The following is a 19,914-nucleotide window of genomic DNA, read 5'->3' on the forward strand; positions in this document are numbered from 1 at the left end:
GCTGGCAGCTTCTTATCTCGCGCGCAAGTGCTTTCTGCTCTGCGGCGCTCGCCGTCGTTTATTACCCCAAACAAGGGCGGCGAAAAAAAAGGGCCAGTGCCAGAAAACTGCGCCCAGAGTTATGAGTCCGCGCGTGCAGAAGGGCCACGCCATCGCCCCAAACACACTTCTTCTGCAACGGAAAACTTCCGTTAACCGTAGCCCACTAAACTTTGCCGGCAGCCGCGTTCCGTTTTTCTGTCTCCTGTGTGGAACGACCCGTCGTCGGCTTCTTTGCTTGAAACGTATCGGAAGGATTCCCTCCACTTGAGCGTGTAGAGCCGAGACAGTTCTTTAGCCTACCACAAGGCGTGAAGTAGAACGACTGTCTTCCTGTGCAGCCTTCCTGACAGAATGACCTACTAAAATCCAACTGGCGGTTCCGAAGGTACACTACGTGATCAAAAGTATCCGCACCCCACCCCCCCCCCCCCCCAACCCAAAAAAAGATGCGCTTTTCATTATAGGTGCATTTTCCTGCCATCTACGGCCAGATACTCCATACCAGCGACATCAGTAGCCATTAGATACCGTGAGAGAGCAGAATGGGGCGCTCCACAGACTTCGAACGTAGTCAGGTGATTGGGTGTCATTTGTGTCATACGTATGTAGGAGAGATTTCCATGCTCCTTAACATTCCTAGGCCCACTATTCCCGGTGTGAGAGTAAAGTGGAAACATGAAGGGACACGTACAGCACAAAAGCGTACAGGCCGACTTCGTCTGTTGACTGACCGAAACTGCCGACAGAGAGTCGTAATGTGCAATAGGCAGACATCTATCCAGACCACCACACACGATTTCCAAACTGTATCAGGGTCTAGTGCAAGTATTATGACAGTTAGGTGGGAGGTGAGAAAACTTGGATTTCCTGTTTATCAAAACTAGACATGATTGTCTTAATGGGAATTCCGCGATCGTTCATTAAATAAAAATATGGCGTTTCAGTCTTTGATCGCTATTCTTTATTTTCAATGACCGGTTTCGGGCTAGCTGCCCATTTTCAGATCATATATTGCAGTTACAGAGTAACTTGTCAGTGCAGAACAATCGGTTCGCTGTCATAACTCATTCTGTACTGACCGTACTGTACTGACAAGTTACTCTGTAACTGCTGTATATGATCTGAAGACGGGCAGCTAGCCCGAAACCGGTCACTGAAAATAAAGAATAGCGATCGAAGACTGAAACGCCATATTTTTATTTCTATTGAATTTCATGGTTGAGCGGCTGCTCATGAGCCACCCATCATGCCAGTATATGCCAAACGACGCCTCGCTTATTGTAAGGAGCATAAACAATGGACGATTGAGCAGTGGAAAAACGTAGTGTGGAGTGACGAGTCACGGTACACAATGCGGCGGTCCGATGGCAGGGTGTGGGTATGGCGAGTTCCGGTGAACGTCATCTGCCAGCGTGTGTAGTGCCAACAGTAAAATTCGGAGGCGGTAGTGTTATGGTGTGGTTGTGTTTTCCACGGATGGGGCTTACACCCCTTGTTGTTTTGCGTGGCACTGTCACAGCACAGACCTATATTAATTTTTTAAGCACCTTCCTGCTTCCAACTGTTGAAGAGCAATTCGGGGATGGCGATTGTATATTTCAACACGATCGAGCACTTGTTCATAATGCACGGCCTGTGGCGGTGTGGTTACACGACAATAATATCCCTGTAATGGAGTGGCCTTCACAGAGTCCTGACCTGAATTCTATAGAACACCTTTCGGATGTTTTGGAAAGCCGACTTCGTGTCAGGCCTCACCGACCGATATCGATACCTTTCCTCAGTGCAGCCCTCCGTGAAGAATGGCCTATCATTCCCCAAGAAACCGGCCAGTACCTAATTGAACGTATACCTGCGAGAGTGGAAGTTGTCATCAAGGCTAAGGGTGGGCCAACACTGAAATCCGGCATCACCGATGGAGGGCGCCATCAACTTGTAAGTCATTTTCAGGCAGATGTCCGGATAGTTTTGATCACATAGTGTACATTCAGTCTACGGAAATTTATGACTCGTTGTATCAGGGGTCGTTCCAAATACAGTGGTCAAAATACACTGAGGTGACATACCTCAGGGGTAGCGATGTGCACATATACGGGTGGCGATAGTACCGCGGACACAAGATATAAAAGGGCAATGGATTAGTCTGGTAACTTAAGTGAAAAGGTTGCCGCCCTGCGTAAATTGACAGACTTTGAAAACGGCATGGTAGTTGGAGCTAGACGGGTGGTACACTCCATTTCCGAAATCGTTAGAGAATTCAATACTCCCAGATCCAGAGTGTCAAGGGTGTGCCGAGCATTCCAAAATTTCAGGCATTACCTCTCATCACGGACGACGAAGTGCTCAACAGCATTAACGAACGAGTGACGTGGCGTTTGCGTAGAGCTGTCAGTGCTAACAGACAAGCAACACTGCGTAAAATAATCAATGTGAGACGTAGTAGCAACGTTTCCGTTAGGATAGTGTTAAAAAATCTTCAAATATGTGTGAAATCTTATGGGACTTAATTGCTAAGGTCATCAGTCCCTAAGCTTACACACTACTTAACCTAAATCATCGTCAGGACAAACACGCACACCCATGCCCGAGGGGGGACTCGAACCTCCGCCAGGACCAGCCGCACAGTCCATGACTGCAGCGCCTATGACCGCTCGGCTAATCCCGCGCGGCGTTAGGATAGTGCTCGGAAACTTTATGTTAATGGGCTATGGCAGCAGACGACTGACACGAGTCCCTTTGCTAATAGCACGACATGGCCTGGGCTCGTGACCATACCCATTTGACCGTAGATGACCGGAGAACCGAAGCCTGGTCCGATAAGTTGCGATTTCAGTTGGTAAGAGCTTATGATAGGGTTCGAGCGTGGCACAGACACCACGAGCCCATGTATCCAAATGTCAACAAGGTCCTGTGCAAGTTGGTGGTTGCTCCATAATGGACTGGGTCCTCTGGTCCAACTGAATCAATTGCCGGCCGGTGTGGCCGAGCGGTTCTAGGCGCTTCAGTCTGGAACCGCGCGACCGCTACAGTCGCAGGTTCTAATCCTGACTCGGGCATGGATGTGTGTGATGTCCGTAGGTTAGTTAGGTTTAAGTAGTCCTAGGAGACTGATGACCTCAGATGTTAAGTCCCATAGTGCTCAGAGCAAAAAAACCCAATCATTGAATGGGAACCATTACATTCGGCTACTTGGAGATCATTTGCACCGCATTCATGGACTTCAAGTTTCGAAATAAAAATGGTAATTTTTATGAAAGCAATGCGCCGTATCACAGGACTACATCTATTTGAGATTGGTTTGAAGGACGCTCTGCACAGTTCGAGTGAATGATATAGCCACTCAGATCGTCCGACATGAATCTTCTCCAACATTTATGATACATAATACAGAGGTCATTTCGTGCACACATTCCTGCACTGGTAGCACTTTCGCAGTTATGGAATGCTATAGAGGTATAATGGCTCATATGTTTTCAGGGGACGTCCAACGAGTTGTTGAGTCCATGCCACGTTGAGCTGGTGCACTACCCCGGGTAAAAGTAGGTCCGACACGACACCATGTTAGGAGGTACCCCATGAGTTTTGTCATCTCATTGCAAATGTTTCTGACTGCGTTACTGTCGGTACTGAACTAGTAGGAAACTAAACTCACTTTTTGTGTCATGTATAGCCATAAGGAAACAAAATGAAGTAGATAAACACATTTCCACTTGTTAAAAGCAAACAAAAAACAGGAAAACAAACAGAAAAATTCCATTGCAGACACTACTGTTTCTTCTCACTGTCATCTTGCATAACAGTTATTTATTAACCAGTTGGCCCTCCTTGTAATTGGACACTGGAATGTGGTTACGCATTCTCCTTACCATATTTTCCAAATAAATCTGTTGGATAGTGCCGCCTTTCTTCAAGGTAACGTCTATGGTGCCCTGAAATGCCTCCGACGGGACAGGACGATTGCGAACTGACCGCCTTAGAGTGGACCCTCAATGTAGTTGACATCTGCAGACTATGAAGGCAATTCTGTCAGATTCTATGTTCCACTAGGAAAGTGTTCACATGATTGTGACGTTGGGGGTGTGCATTGTCGCCATTCAGTGTAGATCCTACAATATGTTCGAAAACTGGAGGCACAATGCGTGCATGTATGTTTTGCCGATACTTCAAATCTGTCATCACCCCATGCGTCGGCACAAGGGATGTGCTGCTACCATACATTATGCCACCCCAAAACGTGAACGGGCCGCCTTGATAGGGGTGGCGGTGTACCATACATGCGAGGTGTAAAAGTTGTCCTCGTTGCATCCACACACGAATATCAGTGCTGTCAGACCGGAGACTGACATGAGTCTCATGGAAGAAAGGGTGTTGTTCCACTGCTAATCCACCAAGGGTAGTTTCGTGCCGATGAAACAAGAGCCCTTCCCCGAACCCAAGTGTGAGGAGGAGTCCTGAGAGGTTTCCTGGAGTGTTACCCTGATCATGGAGCGCATTTTGCGCCGTTTGTGTTGTCACCTGCACTCCTGCACATGTTTGTAACTGGCGACATGGATATGTAGCACTGTGTTGCGAGTTTCTGCTTGATGTTATACGTAGAGCCGGTCCTGCACAACCGTTGTGTTTCTGCCATGGCCTTTTATGTGACGATCCTCAACCGATACTGTTGCCAGAAAATTGTTCTAGGTTCTGGAGACATCACCTTTACTCGCACTGACATTTGCCGCAATGTCCACCTGTCTCATTCCCTGCTCCATCACAGTGACTATACGGAGCCTCTGATAGCATGTTATGGTTGACCGAACTTTCCTGAAGCAACATAACTTCAGCAACGAGACAAATACAGAAATGTTTATAGGTGACACGATTGCCATATACTCTACATATTCCCGCCCACGGTAGAAACATTGTTTCAGCTAGAATTACGTTACAGACAAACCAATGTAATGAAATTATAGCGTTTTTCTGTGTCACATTGTTTAGCATTTAAATTTGGAAATTTGTGGTAAGGTCTTACGGGACCAAACTGCTGTGGTCATCGGTCCCTAAGCTCACACACTACTTAATCTAACTTAAACTAACTTACGCTAAGGACAACACACACACACCCATGCCCGAGGAAGGACTCGATCCCCCTACGAAGGGGGAGGGGGCGTAGTATTTAAGTTTTGGTAGTTTGCTGCATTTAATTTGAGCTCTGTAATATTGCAAATGTTGATGAAGTTAATCGTTAGTTAAACGGTATCAAAGTAACTTCCACCGGCATTTAGAGATGACCGTAGGCTTGCCTAGGACTCTTGACTCGTAGGGGCGAAAGAATTTTCCGAGCCTCGATTTAATTATTCACAGTAACTCGCGAAATGGGGAATAGCCACAAAGGTCGGTCGAGCCGTTACTTTGAGGCTCCTGTCATGGATTCCTCGTGGCGCAGAAGTACTCGTCCTCTCGCCCGTTCGCAAAATTACTGTCCTTCCAGGAAACCCAGCCTCTGAACCTATAAAGGCATATTTGCATGCCGAGCGTGAGTTTCCGCGGAAACGCGAAATACTAATTAAATAAATAATCAGTGACAAATAAATAAAGCCTATGGCACACAACTGCAGCGCTGTGTCGCTGATAAAACAAAAGCACAATTACGTTACTCTTATGTTTGATTAAAAAAGGAGAGCTCTGGTAGAAGTGGTGCGAGAAGCACGTATTTTATTTTATTGTCTGGCACACCGCCATATTTCATGTTATAGAAGAATACTGCGAGTTGCAACCACACTAGGCACTCGATTCTGTAAAGAATTTATATTTATAAAAGTAATTAGGATTATGAACTGTAGGCTTATTCATTGAATATATCTGATTTAACTAACTGTGTAACTTTTTTATGTTTAGTAGACAATCACCTCTGTACGACGTATTGGCATGGCTGGCAAATTATTGTAATATTGAGATTTAGATTATGAGTCCGCACCTACCGCAGCAGTCTTTGGAAACGATTTAATTACGAAGTCCGATTATTCAGTTTTATTTCACGGTCAACTACGAGTAAGATTGCCTTTACGAAAAAGCCATTGTCAAGCGTCTGATACCGAATAATTAATCGTCCACGTTCCAGATAAGCAAAATATTAACTACAATTGCAATCACAATCACCATCATACAGATAGAATAATTAACATATTTAAAATAACATTTTTTTATTTATTTTATTTATTTTATATTGGCGACTGCGTGTCGGACTTGTTATTTTGTCATTTGTTACATTGTTCTCTTTGTTTCATGTAAAAAATCAACTTTCTGGACCTGGACGTCAATGTATGAGAGATAACAAAATCTGAAGATATTTTCCAATTCTGAAATTTTGCGGGAAGACGCAATGAAACTTCCAGCAAAATAAGGTAAGACGCAGCATCTTTGCATTGGTAGGCTTGACCAGACGTATAATTCAGTGTATTAGCTTTTCAGTAAATTCTGTAGTGTTTCTTTTCTGCATAACAGTTTCAGTGATAAATTTCATTCTCAGTACTTTTCCCTAAACAATAACGTATGCAACAATACCAATACACGAGTGTACAATATGGCCGACTTCTGTACGATATCATGTAACATGGCCAGCAGCCATTACCAATAATCTCAAATTCAGTTTATATTTTTAAATTAACAGACAGCCATTGTTGCTACGAGCGATTCATGCTCAACTACATTTTATTTTAAAATCAGTGTCAAAAATTTTCTTGAAACATATATCACGTGTGGCATGGTAATAACTAGAAAACAATACGCAAAAATGGAACAGCAAGGACGTACTATTCAGACGCAATCCGACTCGGACGTGAGACAAGTGTTAGAAAATGACTTTACGACAGCAACCGGTAGTGACGATTCATCAAACATTGACGCAAGTGTTGACGAAAATTTTGACGATAGGCCGTCCACTACAAAAATTTCAAAATCTCAATCAGAGCCCATGTTAATGCATGACGTCACGTCTAATGACGCGGCGGGGGCAGAGACCTTGCAAACGGTAAACATTGCCGACATGTTACAAATGCTAATGAAACAAAACGCCGAAAACATGGCAACCTTAAAGGCACAATTAGAGACACAAAATGAACAGTTAAAAACACAAAATGACGAAATCAAATCTGATCTCATAGCAATCAAGATAGGTAATGACACTTTATGTAAGCGTGTGGAACTTATAGACGCCACACTGACCAAACAGATGACCGAACTCAGTACTAAATTTTCCCAGCTCAATACGAGACAAGAAAAGACTACAACTGACGTAGCACTTTTACAGACACAAGTAAAAAACCTTAATGTCACGTGTGAAGTTCTTACTGAACAAATTCAAACATATCCTTCAGTACATGACAATCTTGAAAAACGAATTACTGACGTACAGAATAAATTTGACAATGTTGAACAACACCTGACTGACATCTTACAATCAGATGCCACAGCTCATTTTCAAAATATTAATAAAGAATTTCATGATTGGGTTGAGAACAAAGACAAACATTTTGATAGATGCTTACGTGAAAATTTACCAACAATTGTGCACGACTCCGTAGCGCAATACATTACTAATAACAAACAGCTGATCAGTGACGCAGTACAATCCGTCACTGCACCCATGAGACAATTCACCGATCAACTACAGTCTGAATGTAACGAAAATATCAGTCAAAATGTACAGTTCAGAAACCAATATACATTCGAGTATGATACACACATTCCGCACACGACAAATACACAAGAACAAAACACACCACGACTACAACACATACCACGATGTGGAAACACAAACACAAGCTATTATCATGGTAAACCACAGCAACATTATCGTAATTACTCGCCAGCTGAACATACCAGTAATTACAGTGGAATAAATCCATATCACAATGCGAAGGAAGATGAAAGCTTAATGAAACACAGGCAATTTCAGATTTTTATCCCAGAAAAACGAACCATTCATCCGGTGATTTTTCTTAAATCTTTTAGTAACGCATTTCCACGCACTTGGAGTGACCGGAAAAAGATTGCATATATTGTCGGTTACATCCAAGGCGATGCAGCTGTCTGGGCATACAGTCAAGCTGACGTATGTACCACGTACAGTGAGTTTGAGCGTGCTTTTCTGAACAAATTCTGGTCGCAATCCGTCCAGGAGCGACTCAGAAGACAAATTTTAGAACCTGAAACTTTTAACAGTAAAATGGTAACTTACGCAGATATTTTGAAAAATACTTGAACATGGGACATTTTTTAGACGAACCAGTCGCAACGCGTGATATACTCCGTGCGTTGAAGGCCAAATTGCCTTTCAACATTAAAGAAAAACTTCTACATATCCCGGATGACGATTCAGATTATTTTTTAACAGCTTTAGATTCGGTTGACATGTTACTTGAAGATCAGCGCTTCGCGCGGCAAAACAGCAGCCACAATGTTTACACTAGTGGTATGCAAAACATGCAGGCTTGCCAACACAATTCTGGCGCGCCCACAGTTGGATACACGGTACAACAAAAACAGCAAACTCACATGCCGTCTCAGTACAGAAATCAAAATCAACACGCGTATTCCAATACAAACAATAGTTACAACAGTAATAACATTTCATGCGGCAATCCATACAAAAGGCACCGCGGTAATAACTATAACGGTAACAACGGATACAAAGGTAATAACAAAAACACAAACAGAAATAGAAATAATAACTACGAGCCAAGACAGCATCAAGGTTGGACTCGTAACGATCAGTACTTTCATTCAAACTCTGCTTTACCACAGCAGCCACCAGGACAAAATTGGAACATACCTTACGACCGACAGGTAAGTTATAATGCGCAACAGCAACAACAACCGCAAAAGTTTGGAGATCATAATAGGCAATATCCGAATGTGAATATAATAGAAATGACACCTGATGCACAACCTCAATCTGTGTCAGTACCTAGTACAAATGCTAATCCAACAAACTAGAAACAGTCACTACTTTGCCCCAGGTCGTGGCTGAAGAATTCTTGGGGGGCGACTTCAATGTTAATCAGTTATTTGACACCACACTTGAACAACAGAATAATGATATGCCGAGTAATTCTAAACAAAAACTACCTGTTTTATTTATAAGATACAACCACAATAACAATATATCAGATGAACTTTTACAAGACAGTACACAATGTCGTTTAAACACAAATGAAATTGTTTTAGCATCTACTACTGGTGTAGTAGGTGGGATTCCAACTACTATTATCCTAGATACAGGTGCAGCTGTGAGCGTTTTGTCTTTTAATTTCTATAAAAAGATGTGTGAATTGGAACCTGTGCCTGAGTTTCCTGCCCAAAACTGTAAAATAACTACTGCACTAGGTAATAAGTCATGTAGGGTTACGAAGCAAGTTTTTGTAAACGTTAAAATAGGTAATGGAACCGTACAATGGCCATTCCTGGTTGTACAAAACCTTGTGACAAATTGCATATTAGGAATAGATATTATGAGCGAGAAGGACTGCATTATAGATTTCTCCAAAGGTAAATGTATTTTAAATGATAAAGGCAGTGTAATTATTATTGATTTGGACAGGAGAACTCTAAAGCATGACAAACACTGTACAGGGTACAAGGTTCAGTTAGTACTTGACAATGGCATTCAAGACATGCAAACACACTCATCTGACACAGAGCTAATGGACTTGAAAACATTGCTTGATCATAAGATAAGTGAAGCTACAGCTCTCAGTGTACATGAACGTATAAAACTACAGGAAGTGTTATCCAAATATTTACAAGTTTTTACCAAACGATTAGGTGTTATCAACACGTGTGTGTACAAGATTGAAGTTAAGCCTCACAAGATCTTCTACCATAAGATATATAACGTACCGTTATCTCAACGACCTGCTGTGTGGCAAGAATTAAAACAAATGTTAGACTGGAAGGTCATTGAACCATCCACCTCACCTTATTGTAGTCCTCTACTTGTTGTCAAAAAATCAAATGGAAGCATTAGGTTAGTGTTAGACGCACGAGCTATTAATGAAATAATTTTACCGGTTCACACAAAACCTGAAAATTTAGAAGAGCAATTACGGAAATTTCTAGATGCAAAATATTTTTCCACAATAGATCTCGCTAATTCGTTTTGGCAGGTGGGTATCACTCCTGATTCTCGGAAATATACTGCATTTATGTTCGGGGGGCGAACCTATCAGTTTTGTGTTCTACCCTTCGGACTGAATGTCAGCTCTGGGGTATTCATTACAGCCCTGGATACCGTGCTTGGCGACGATTTAGTTGAGACAGTCACACACTATGTAGATGATATACTGATAGCTACACAATCTTGGAATGAACACGTTGACACTCTTCAAAGAATTTTAGAAAAATTTGCACAAGCTGGAGTCACAGCCAACCTAAAAAAATCAAATTTTGGTTGCAGTGAGATAAAGTATTTAGGACATATCATTAATTCACAGGGCATACGTCCGGATCCCAGTAAATTAGATGCTATCAGAAACTTTCCTAGCCCTCGAACTAAAAAGCAGTTAAAATCATTCCATGGGCTATGTTCATTTTTCAGACCACTTTTGAACAGTAAACATCTGCTAAATCTACTCAGAAAGAATCAAGTTTGGATCTGGTCGGAACAGTGCCAGAATGACTTTAATACAATTAAACATGCTTTAGTGAATGCTAACATATTGAGCCATCCAGATTTCAATTTAGATTTTTGTATGACTTGTGACGCTTCACGTACTGGCTTGGGCTGTTGCTTATTTCAAGTTGTAAAGAATAAAGAGGAGGAACAGATAAGAATTATTGGGTTTGCGAGTCGCACTCTAACTGAATGTGAGCGTACATACTCCACTACTGAGTTAGAAACACTTTCCATAGTATGGGCATTTAAGAAATTCAATTATTATTTATTTGGAAAACATACAGTAATTTACACCGATCACCAGGCCCTGACATTTTTGTTAACTTGTAAACTTGTACATCCTAGACTATCACGATGGGCAGTTACACTTCAGAACTACTCTTTTGAAATTAAGTACATAAGAGGTAAGGACAACACCATTGCAGACACTTTGTCTAGACTTCCACAAGGTATGAATGATACCAACAGTGACTTAGAAAATATAAATGACTACAGGATTCTCTTAATGCAAGACAAGCAGTATCACCAATATTATATTGATATGTGCAGAAACATGGCTGAATTACAAAAATCTGATCCTCACTGGTATAAGATAATAACATTACTGGTAGAAAAACACAATCATCCTTTGACTAAGTATTACAAGTTACACAATGATGTGTTATTTTACCGCCGACATCCAAATGCTACTAACTGGTGTGTATGCATTCCCAAAGAGTCTGAACGTAATATAATTTGGCACACACACTTAGTTTGGGGTCATTATGGGACGAAAAAGTGTTTGGCAAAGCTCAGTACATACTGTTATTTTAGCAATATGAGAAGAAAAATTTACAGGGAACTAAAAACATGTGTCATTTGTCAAAAATCAAAACCTCAGAATTTATCCACAGAAACAGATTTACATTATATTTTACCTAGTAAACCCCTGGAAATTCTGTGTACTGGCATCAGTGGACCGCATCCAGCAAGCTCTGGAGGCGTCAAATATATCTTAGCTTTTTGCGATATATTTTCTAAACATGTAAAACTTTATGCTTTAAAATCCGCCACTGCAAATGCTATAATACGAAGATTCTCAAGTGATTACCTGACGCACGTGGGAAAACCTAAAGCAATTCTATCAGATAATGCAGCATACTACTCTGGGTACAAATGGAGAAATTTCTTGAAGGACAATAACATTAAAAGTATATTTATTTCGAGGTTTAGTCCACAATGTAACGCGACTGAGAGACTTTTCCGAGAATTAAACCGTTTCATGAGGACCTATATTTCATCAAAACATACTAATTGGGTGTCCTACCTAAGTCTTTTCGAAGACGTACACAATAACTTAAATATTTACGATACGAATTACACACCTAACGAGATCATGTTCAATTGCAAACAGAACGATCAGTGGATAGAACCATTACCTAAGTTGTCAGACAAGGAAATCACACCTGAACAGAAAATAAAAGAAGTATTGACTACATTGACACATCAGGCACAAATACGAAACAAACATCACAGAAACATAATAAAAAGAAAACAAAAATTCGAGGTAGGAATGCTTGTACTACTTCGTACTCATCATAAATCTGTAGCACTCAAACGACGCAACGCTAAGTGGCGTCTGCTATATGAAGGACCTTATATAATTGTTAACATACCGCATCCTGGTGCGTATCTGTTACAACATCCTAGAACTAACAAAATTATTGGGCTGTACGCACACCGAGATCTTAGAGCATTTCATGCTGAATAATGTCAAAGTCATACCCATCAAAATATTGCTAAGCAACTCGAAAAACTCTGTTGTTACAACACAGATAATAAGTAGTATAGAAATTTTCATTTCAGCGGTTCCAGTGACGCAGTTGAAGACAGAAGAACTCTTCTTTCAGCGCGCGCCTCCACCTGAAAGACGGAATATTAAAGTAAAATTTATGATTACGTAGCAGTGGATGACATATTAATTTTTCACGGAACATTTGTTACTGAAGGTACCACTGACTTGGTGTGACACCCGACGAACTGACTGACGTCATCTGTGAAGCGATCTTTTACTTTGAGAAATAGATTAGACGCACATCTCTCAACACGAAAAGCATCTATCAGTAGTCAAGGCCACACAGACACTCTACACACACGCACAAAACGCGAGGAATCGAACATTTTCTCTCTCTTACTATTTTGAATATTTATTGAGTAGTGAAAACGCCTGGTCTTGCCTACTGATGTAATGAATGTTGTGTCTAACCTATCTTAATTTCAGATGACATCACAAAAAACATCGATAATATTCCAGCAAAACCGCTAAAGAGGATGTAAATATCTGCAATTCATGTAATCAAATGTGACACAATGTAATAACCTATAGCGATGTAATGATGATGTAAACATGTTTATGTGCAACTATATTATGTTTATGCTAAGAAAATATGTGACGTGTGTATGTATAATTACTTATTTTTTTAACTGATGTATAGTGTAACTGTTACTATGTAAAAATTTGAACAAAACGAGTGCCAAAAAGACATTGCATAGTGAACCACTGTTCACGGACATTAACGAACATTACTAACTCTGCAACTACGCGGAAACCTATGTGAAAGAAACTGTTAATGCCATTCATTATGCAGCGTATCTATGTAAACGCGATGAACGATTTCCTTGATTAATAACTACGAACATTTAGGTGAGCTATATTCAGCAAAAAACTGAAAATGTGAGGTGCATAATTCGTGCATCGTCTAGTGACATTACTACAGTACCCAGCTTCAAGATGTTAACTGGATTAAATGGACACAAAGTGCCTGTCCAGAAAACAACACGACGGGTGGAAGAATTTTGGTTGGAACTTCAGGGAATGAAATGTTCTCGAAATGTAACGGACACTCTTACCTGGACTGTCCAAGGATCGACGCCAGCTATGTGCCGTCCGAGGTTCTGCAACCAAGCTTCCACGGAATGTAAAAAACGAACTGCACGTGGACCAATTACTCGACGGGTCACGTCTGATCTGTAATAAGCAATGCTTTTAGTCACAACGAACTGCATCACTACGACTATAATGGAAATGAGAAATGGACACGCTTATGTATTAGGGTCAACAGAAGCGTCCGATCTTACCCGTCGGCTTTGACCCGTGACGTAAGCGTGTTGTGGTGTGTGACGTCATTACGGCGCGGAGTTTGATTTGCGATTGTGGCGTGTTTGTAGATGTCTTGTTTTTGTTTGTCGTGCTCTCTGGTGGTGTGTTCATGGTTTTCGTTTGTTTCGTGTGGTGGGGTCAGTTTTCTGTTGCTCAGGTGTTGGATTTGAAGCGGAATTTCTATTAGTGAGTTAATGGTTAATTTAATGCTCATTGCTGTATCCGACCTCACGCGTCGGCTTTGACCCGTGACGTAAGGGACCTACACATTGATCTGTAGCGTAGCCCTGAATACGAGGTTAGGTTGGGAGTTTTTTTTTTTGGAATGATTCGAAAATATTGATTTGACACTAATGAACATGTATACGTAATATGAAGCAATTTGATGAACATATTGATCTGTAGCGTAGCCCACTTGAGGTTAGGTTGGGAGTTTTTTTTTTGGAATGCGGCCGCGGCAGCGGCCGCCTATGATTCGAAAATATTGATTTGACACTAATGAACATGTATACGTAATATGAAGCAATTTGATGAACATATTGATCTGTAGCGTAGCCCACTTGAGGTTAGGTTGGGAGTTTTTTTTTGGAATGCGGCCGCGGCAGCGGCCGCCTATGATTCGAAAATATTGATTTGACACTAATGAAGCCTGTGGGGGGATGGGGGGGCACTGCAGACTCCCCTCACCGCATAACGACACATGATGATCAAATTTTGAAAAAAAATGAAAAATTTTTTCCGTACCTGCTAAACTGCATAAGTGCCGATGTATGTAGGTGTAAGGGAAGCTTTCGTTTCTTAGTTTTCTATTGGGGGATGTGATCGGTAGGTTCTGTTGAGCTATATAGGTTAAGGGAAGTGTCCGATTATGGATAGGAATGTGTTTTTTGGTATTTGGTCAGTTTTGTGATGTTGATTTATTTCGTTGTTTTGCGTGGTTTTGAATGGCGGTCGGTGGCTACATTTCTGTATATTTAGTTTCTCCGCACCCAAAAACCCCTAATTTCCCACGCTTGTCCCGTTACAGTCATTAGGCTTTTTGTGAAACTTGTGTATTTCAGTGTTTACAATACGTATGCGATGTTTTTATATCCGCCATATTGGAATTGTTTATAGTCGTTTCCGCGGTATTTGTGACGTCATGGGTCAAAGCCGACGGGTAAGATCGGACGCTTCTGTATTTCCATGTATTAATCACGTTGTTATACAACGATGTTACTGTGATCAAAAAACTTTACCACGACGATACTAACCTGTAAAAAATTATTGTGCAGCGGATGAATATGAACTGTAATAACGACACGATGTGTATAGGTCAACGCACCTGAAAAATACGGACATTTTTCTTTGAAGTATTTCAAAACAATACTATGTAACTAAGAACATTCAACAATCTAAGTTGTATTGTGTTATAACAAATATTGTAAATTTAAAACTAAGTTACCTGTCATAGAATGTAGTCTTCATATGTAATCTTGGTTGAATATTTTCTTTGTGCAACGACTGAAAAACGCGCGCACACGAACAATATGATCTGCAATACTGTGCCGCGTGATCTAACTGTACGATATAACGGCAGTGCCGCAGTTACACAGACGCTTCTGCGCATGCGCGCACTCTATCTGCCAACATAAGAACTTTTACGGCGCACCCGCGTCATTCAAATTTTGTATATAATGTGTATAATGTGTAATGTAAGTCATGTAAATAGTTGTAGATAACTTAGATTTTCTTGTGCCTTTAGGTGAATTGCTCGCCTGCAGGTGTGTCCTTTCGCCTCGCAATTCAGGGGGCAATATAAAGGCACATTTGCATGCCGAGCGTGAGTTTCCGCGGAAACGCGAAATACTAATTAAATAAATAATCAGTGACAAATAAATAAAGCCTATGGCACACAACTGCAGCGCTGTGTCGCTGATAAAACAAAAGCACAATTACGTTACTCTTATGTTTGATTAAAAAAGGAGAGCTCTGGTAGAAGTGGTGCGAGAAGCACGTATTTTATTTTATTGTCTGGCACACCGCCATATTTCATGTTATAGAAGAATACTGCGAGTTGCAACCACACTAGGCACTCGATTCTGTAAAGAATTTATATTTATAAAAGTAAGTAGGATTATGAACTGTAGACTTATTCATTGAATATATCTGATTTAACTAACTGTGTAACTTTTTTATGTTTAGTAGACAATCACCTCTGTACGACGTATTGGCATGGCTGGCAAATTATTGTAATATGGAGATTTAGATTATGAATCCGCACCTACCGCAGCAGTCTTTGGAAACGATTTAATTACGAAGTCCGATTATTCAGTTTTATTTCACGGTCAACTACGAGTAAGATTGCCTTTACGAAAAAGCCATTGTCAAGCGTCTGATACCGAATAATTAATCGTCCACGTTCCAGATAAGCAAAATATTAATTACAATTGCAATCACAATCACCATCATACAGCTAGAATAATTAACATATTTAAAATAACATTTATTTATTTATTTTATTTATTTTATAAACCGTGAGGCCGGGTCTTAATGGCCAGAACGAAGCATAACTTTCACGCCTGTTACTGCCAGCGGACACGTATTGAGGTGCAGCGCCTTCGATAACAAAACTGAGAAGAGAGATCCTCTCGTCCTGAGGTGTCGCTAGTTCTTTGTTGGTGTAGGTTGCTGATCTTAAAAAGCACGTGCTTGTGCTTGCTACAGGTTTTTAGTAGAAAGTACGGACCTCACAGTTCAGTTCAGTGCAGTTCTGCATTCACCATAATGAAACCGCTGTTATTTCTGTCATGAATTAGAGGAAACGCATCTGTTTACACCTCAATCGGCCCGTGGGATTATGCTAGCCATGTTTCCGTAATATTACTTTGTTCTGTTCCTGTCTAGGCTTCAATCTCCTCAATTCTCATAGCTATTAATCATTTTGACGAATCTCCCAGTGTACTCTCTCTCTCTCTCTCTCTCTCTCTCTCTCTCTCTCTTTTCTCTCTCTGTCTCTCCGATTAAAGGGCTGGACGAGTTATCAAAACATTCGTTTATATTGCAGTTGTTTCTTTCTTTTGGCTTGTCCTGCAGGAAAGGCCGCCCGGTTTGCTCCACTCCTCTCGCCGGAGGTTCAAGTCCTCCCTCGGGCATGGATGTGTGAGTTGATCTTAGCATAAGTTAGTTTAAGTTAGTCCAAGTAGAGTGTAAGTCTAGGAACCGATGACCTCTGCACTCCTGACGATACCCTTGTTTCTGATGAACACTCACCGTCGAGGACCACACACTGGGTTGTATACTTAAGAATTCTTTGAGCCACTCACATATATGTGAAATTGTTCCTTACGCACGTACTTTCGTTAATAGCTTGCAAAGGGGCTGTATACCTGTCATTCCATGAACGTATTTGTACGTCCTTCTTTCCTCGACTACTTATTAACCACGTGCTTAAAGCAAGCCTGACATTACTGCTTCACCGAAACTGTCTACGTTACTAGCAGAGGATCGTACTTTAAAGTAACTATAGCCTTTAGCGGCTCCGGCCGGCAAAGACAGCCCGGCAGTTTGTGGCACAGAACTGTAGTCATTGAACCCACACAAAGAGCTTTTGCGTTCGTACTGTCTGTTTAATCGACATATTTCGCGTTTTTGCTTCGCTTTTCTGTTTCTCTCACATTAACACTGGTGAAGGTTGTCACAGATAATGATAGTTAATCGTTTCATTAAAATTATTTTTCTCTGCGTCATTGCATCATCAAGCATAACATTGCAATTATGCAGACACTGTTATATGTGGTCTTGATCACGTTAAAGTTATATGGTACAGGTAGGGTCTTATATTGTTGTTCTGTTAAAAGGCGATGAATGATTTACCAGATTTGACGTGCTGGTTTCATACAAATGTACACAATGCAGTCACCTGTCTAGTAAAAACGCGTCCATACAGCACGTTTTCACGAAAAGTGGAATTATGACTGGATAACACCGTCACAAGGCCCTGGAAGAGGAAAATGTTCCTAAAATTCATGTTTCCATGAAACTGTAGAGGCAGGTACGTGATCTACTAAAGTATAAACTCACAAGTAAACGGTTTCTCGCTCATTAAGTGTGTTTCAGTACGACTTACAATGTAACATCGGTTTATCAAAATTACCGCAGAATATTACAAAGTTGACGGGAATGAAGAGTATTGTACCATTAAGTACCATTCCAATAGTCATGTAACTTTGTGAAAACGCTCAACACATAACGAGTATTAAAAGATAGAACTACCACTCCGTGCTGAACTGCTGTCACTTGTCAACATTGACATGAGTTGTTAGGCCTACTCCCTCCCCTTTGCAAAACTAGACGTGCTGTATGAATGACAAATTAAGAAGCCAAGCAGACCAGTCTAGGGTCTGTATATTCCTCAAGGTATTTCTGGGCTACGGTGAGTGGTCGTGCGTATTCCTGCTGGAATGCAACATTTGATATACTGCTCTGATATACTGATATGAGAACACGGTATGGCATTCTTGCCACGCACCGACGAGCGAAAAGGCTCTCTTCCACAGTTACCACCTTGGCTGTTGTACAATCACTGCCAGCACATCACACGATCAGTTGATATCACCGATGAGCCATTTCCAGATGCTACTCCTACCGTCGTGATTTTACACCGTCGCTCTTCACTGCTACATAAAGACACGCGTCAGTCATTTTAGTGAGTGACCACTGTCGTAGTATTCGTAGACTTCAGCGACAAGTGACAGTTTTTCATCAGTATGAGATACGATTTTTTTAATGTAAGTTCGTAAGCTTCCAGGGCCGGTGTCAAATTCATTAACATAATTTTGCGTATTAGACAGCGTCATTGTGAACCACTAAAACACCTAAAGTGCAGACGATTCATCCGTCGTCAGGGCACGTAACTACTGACGGTTACTGATGTCTCATTCTGTGATTCAGATTCAGATTTACGAACATCTTAAATTTAAAGTCGATCAATAAAATATACTGCTGTGTTAGAAGTAAGCATAAAGTTTTTGTCAATGTTAAATTCGGTCCCCCTTGACATTCTCAGCTAGGAAAGCAAAGTAACAAATTTTAATTCGTTGTTAGCGTCCTGTATCTCACAATACCACCAGCTGGCAGGGAACTTCTATGCCCTCTGTCATCCCTGCAAACGGATTATCAAGGGGAGCTCTACAGGTTCATCCGCGATTAAGTTAATCTGGTTAAAAACTGATAACATTAGACCTGACGCTTTTCAGAGCAGCCAACTACCCTCTTGATATGCATCATCATTAGAGATTGTCTCACCGATCAAAAGCTATAAAATTGGTAACATTTTTAAATGACTGCTACCTGGTTTACGGTCCACGTATTTGTTGTTGTTGTTGTTGTTGTGGTCTTCAGTCCAAAGACTGGTTTGATGCAGCTCTCCATGCTACTCTATCCTGTGCAAGCTTCTTCATTTCCCCGTACCTACTGCAATCTACATCCTTCTGAATCTGTTTAGTGTATTCATCTCTTGGTCTCCCTCTACGATTATTACGCTCCGCGCTGCCCTCCAATACTAAATTGGTGATCCCTGTCTGCCGCAGTATATGTCCTACCAACCGATCCCTTGTTCTAGTCAAGTTGTGCCACAAATTTCTCTTCTACCCAATTCTTTTCAATACCTCCTCATTAGTCATGTGATCTACCCATCTAATCTTCAGCATTCTTCTGTAGCACCACGTTACGAAAGCTTCTATTCTTTTGGAGTCTAAACTATTTATCGGCCACGTTTCCCTTCCATACATGGATATATTCCATACAAATACTTTCAGAAAAAGACCTATACTCGATGTTAACAAATTTCTCTTCTTCAGAAACGCTTTCCTTGCCAATGTCAGTCTACAGTTTATATCCTCTCTACTTCGACGATCATCAGTTATTTTGCTCCCGAAATAGCAAAACTCTTTTACTACTTTAATCGTCTCATTTCGTAATCTAATATACTCAGCTTCACCCGATTTAATTCGACAACATTTCATTATTCTCGTTTCGCTTTTATTGATATTCGTCTTACATCCACCTTTCAAGACACTGTCCGTTACGTTCAGCT

Source organism: Schistocerca piceifrons, chromosome 7, assembly GCF_021461385.2.
Source record: "Schistocerca piceifrons isolate TAMUIC-IGC-003096 chromosome 7, iqSchPice1.1, whole genome shotgun sequence".
Classification (NCBI taxonomy): Eukaryota; Metazoa; Arthropoda; class Insecta; order Orthoptera; family Acrididae; genus Schistocerca; species Schistocerca piceifrons.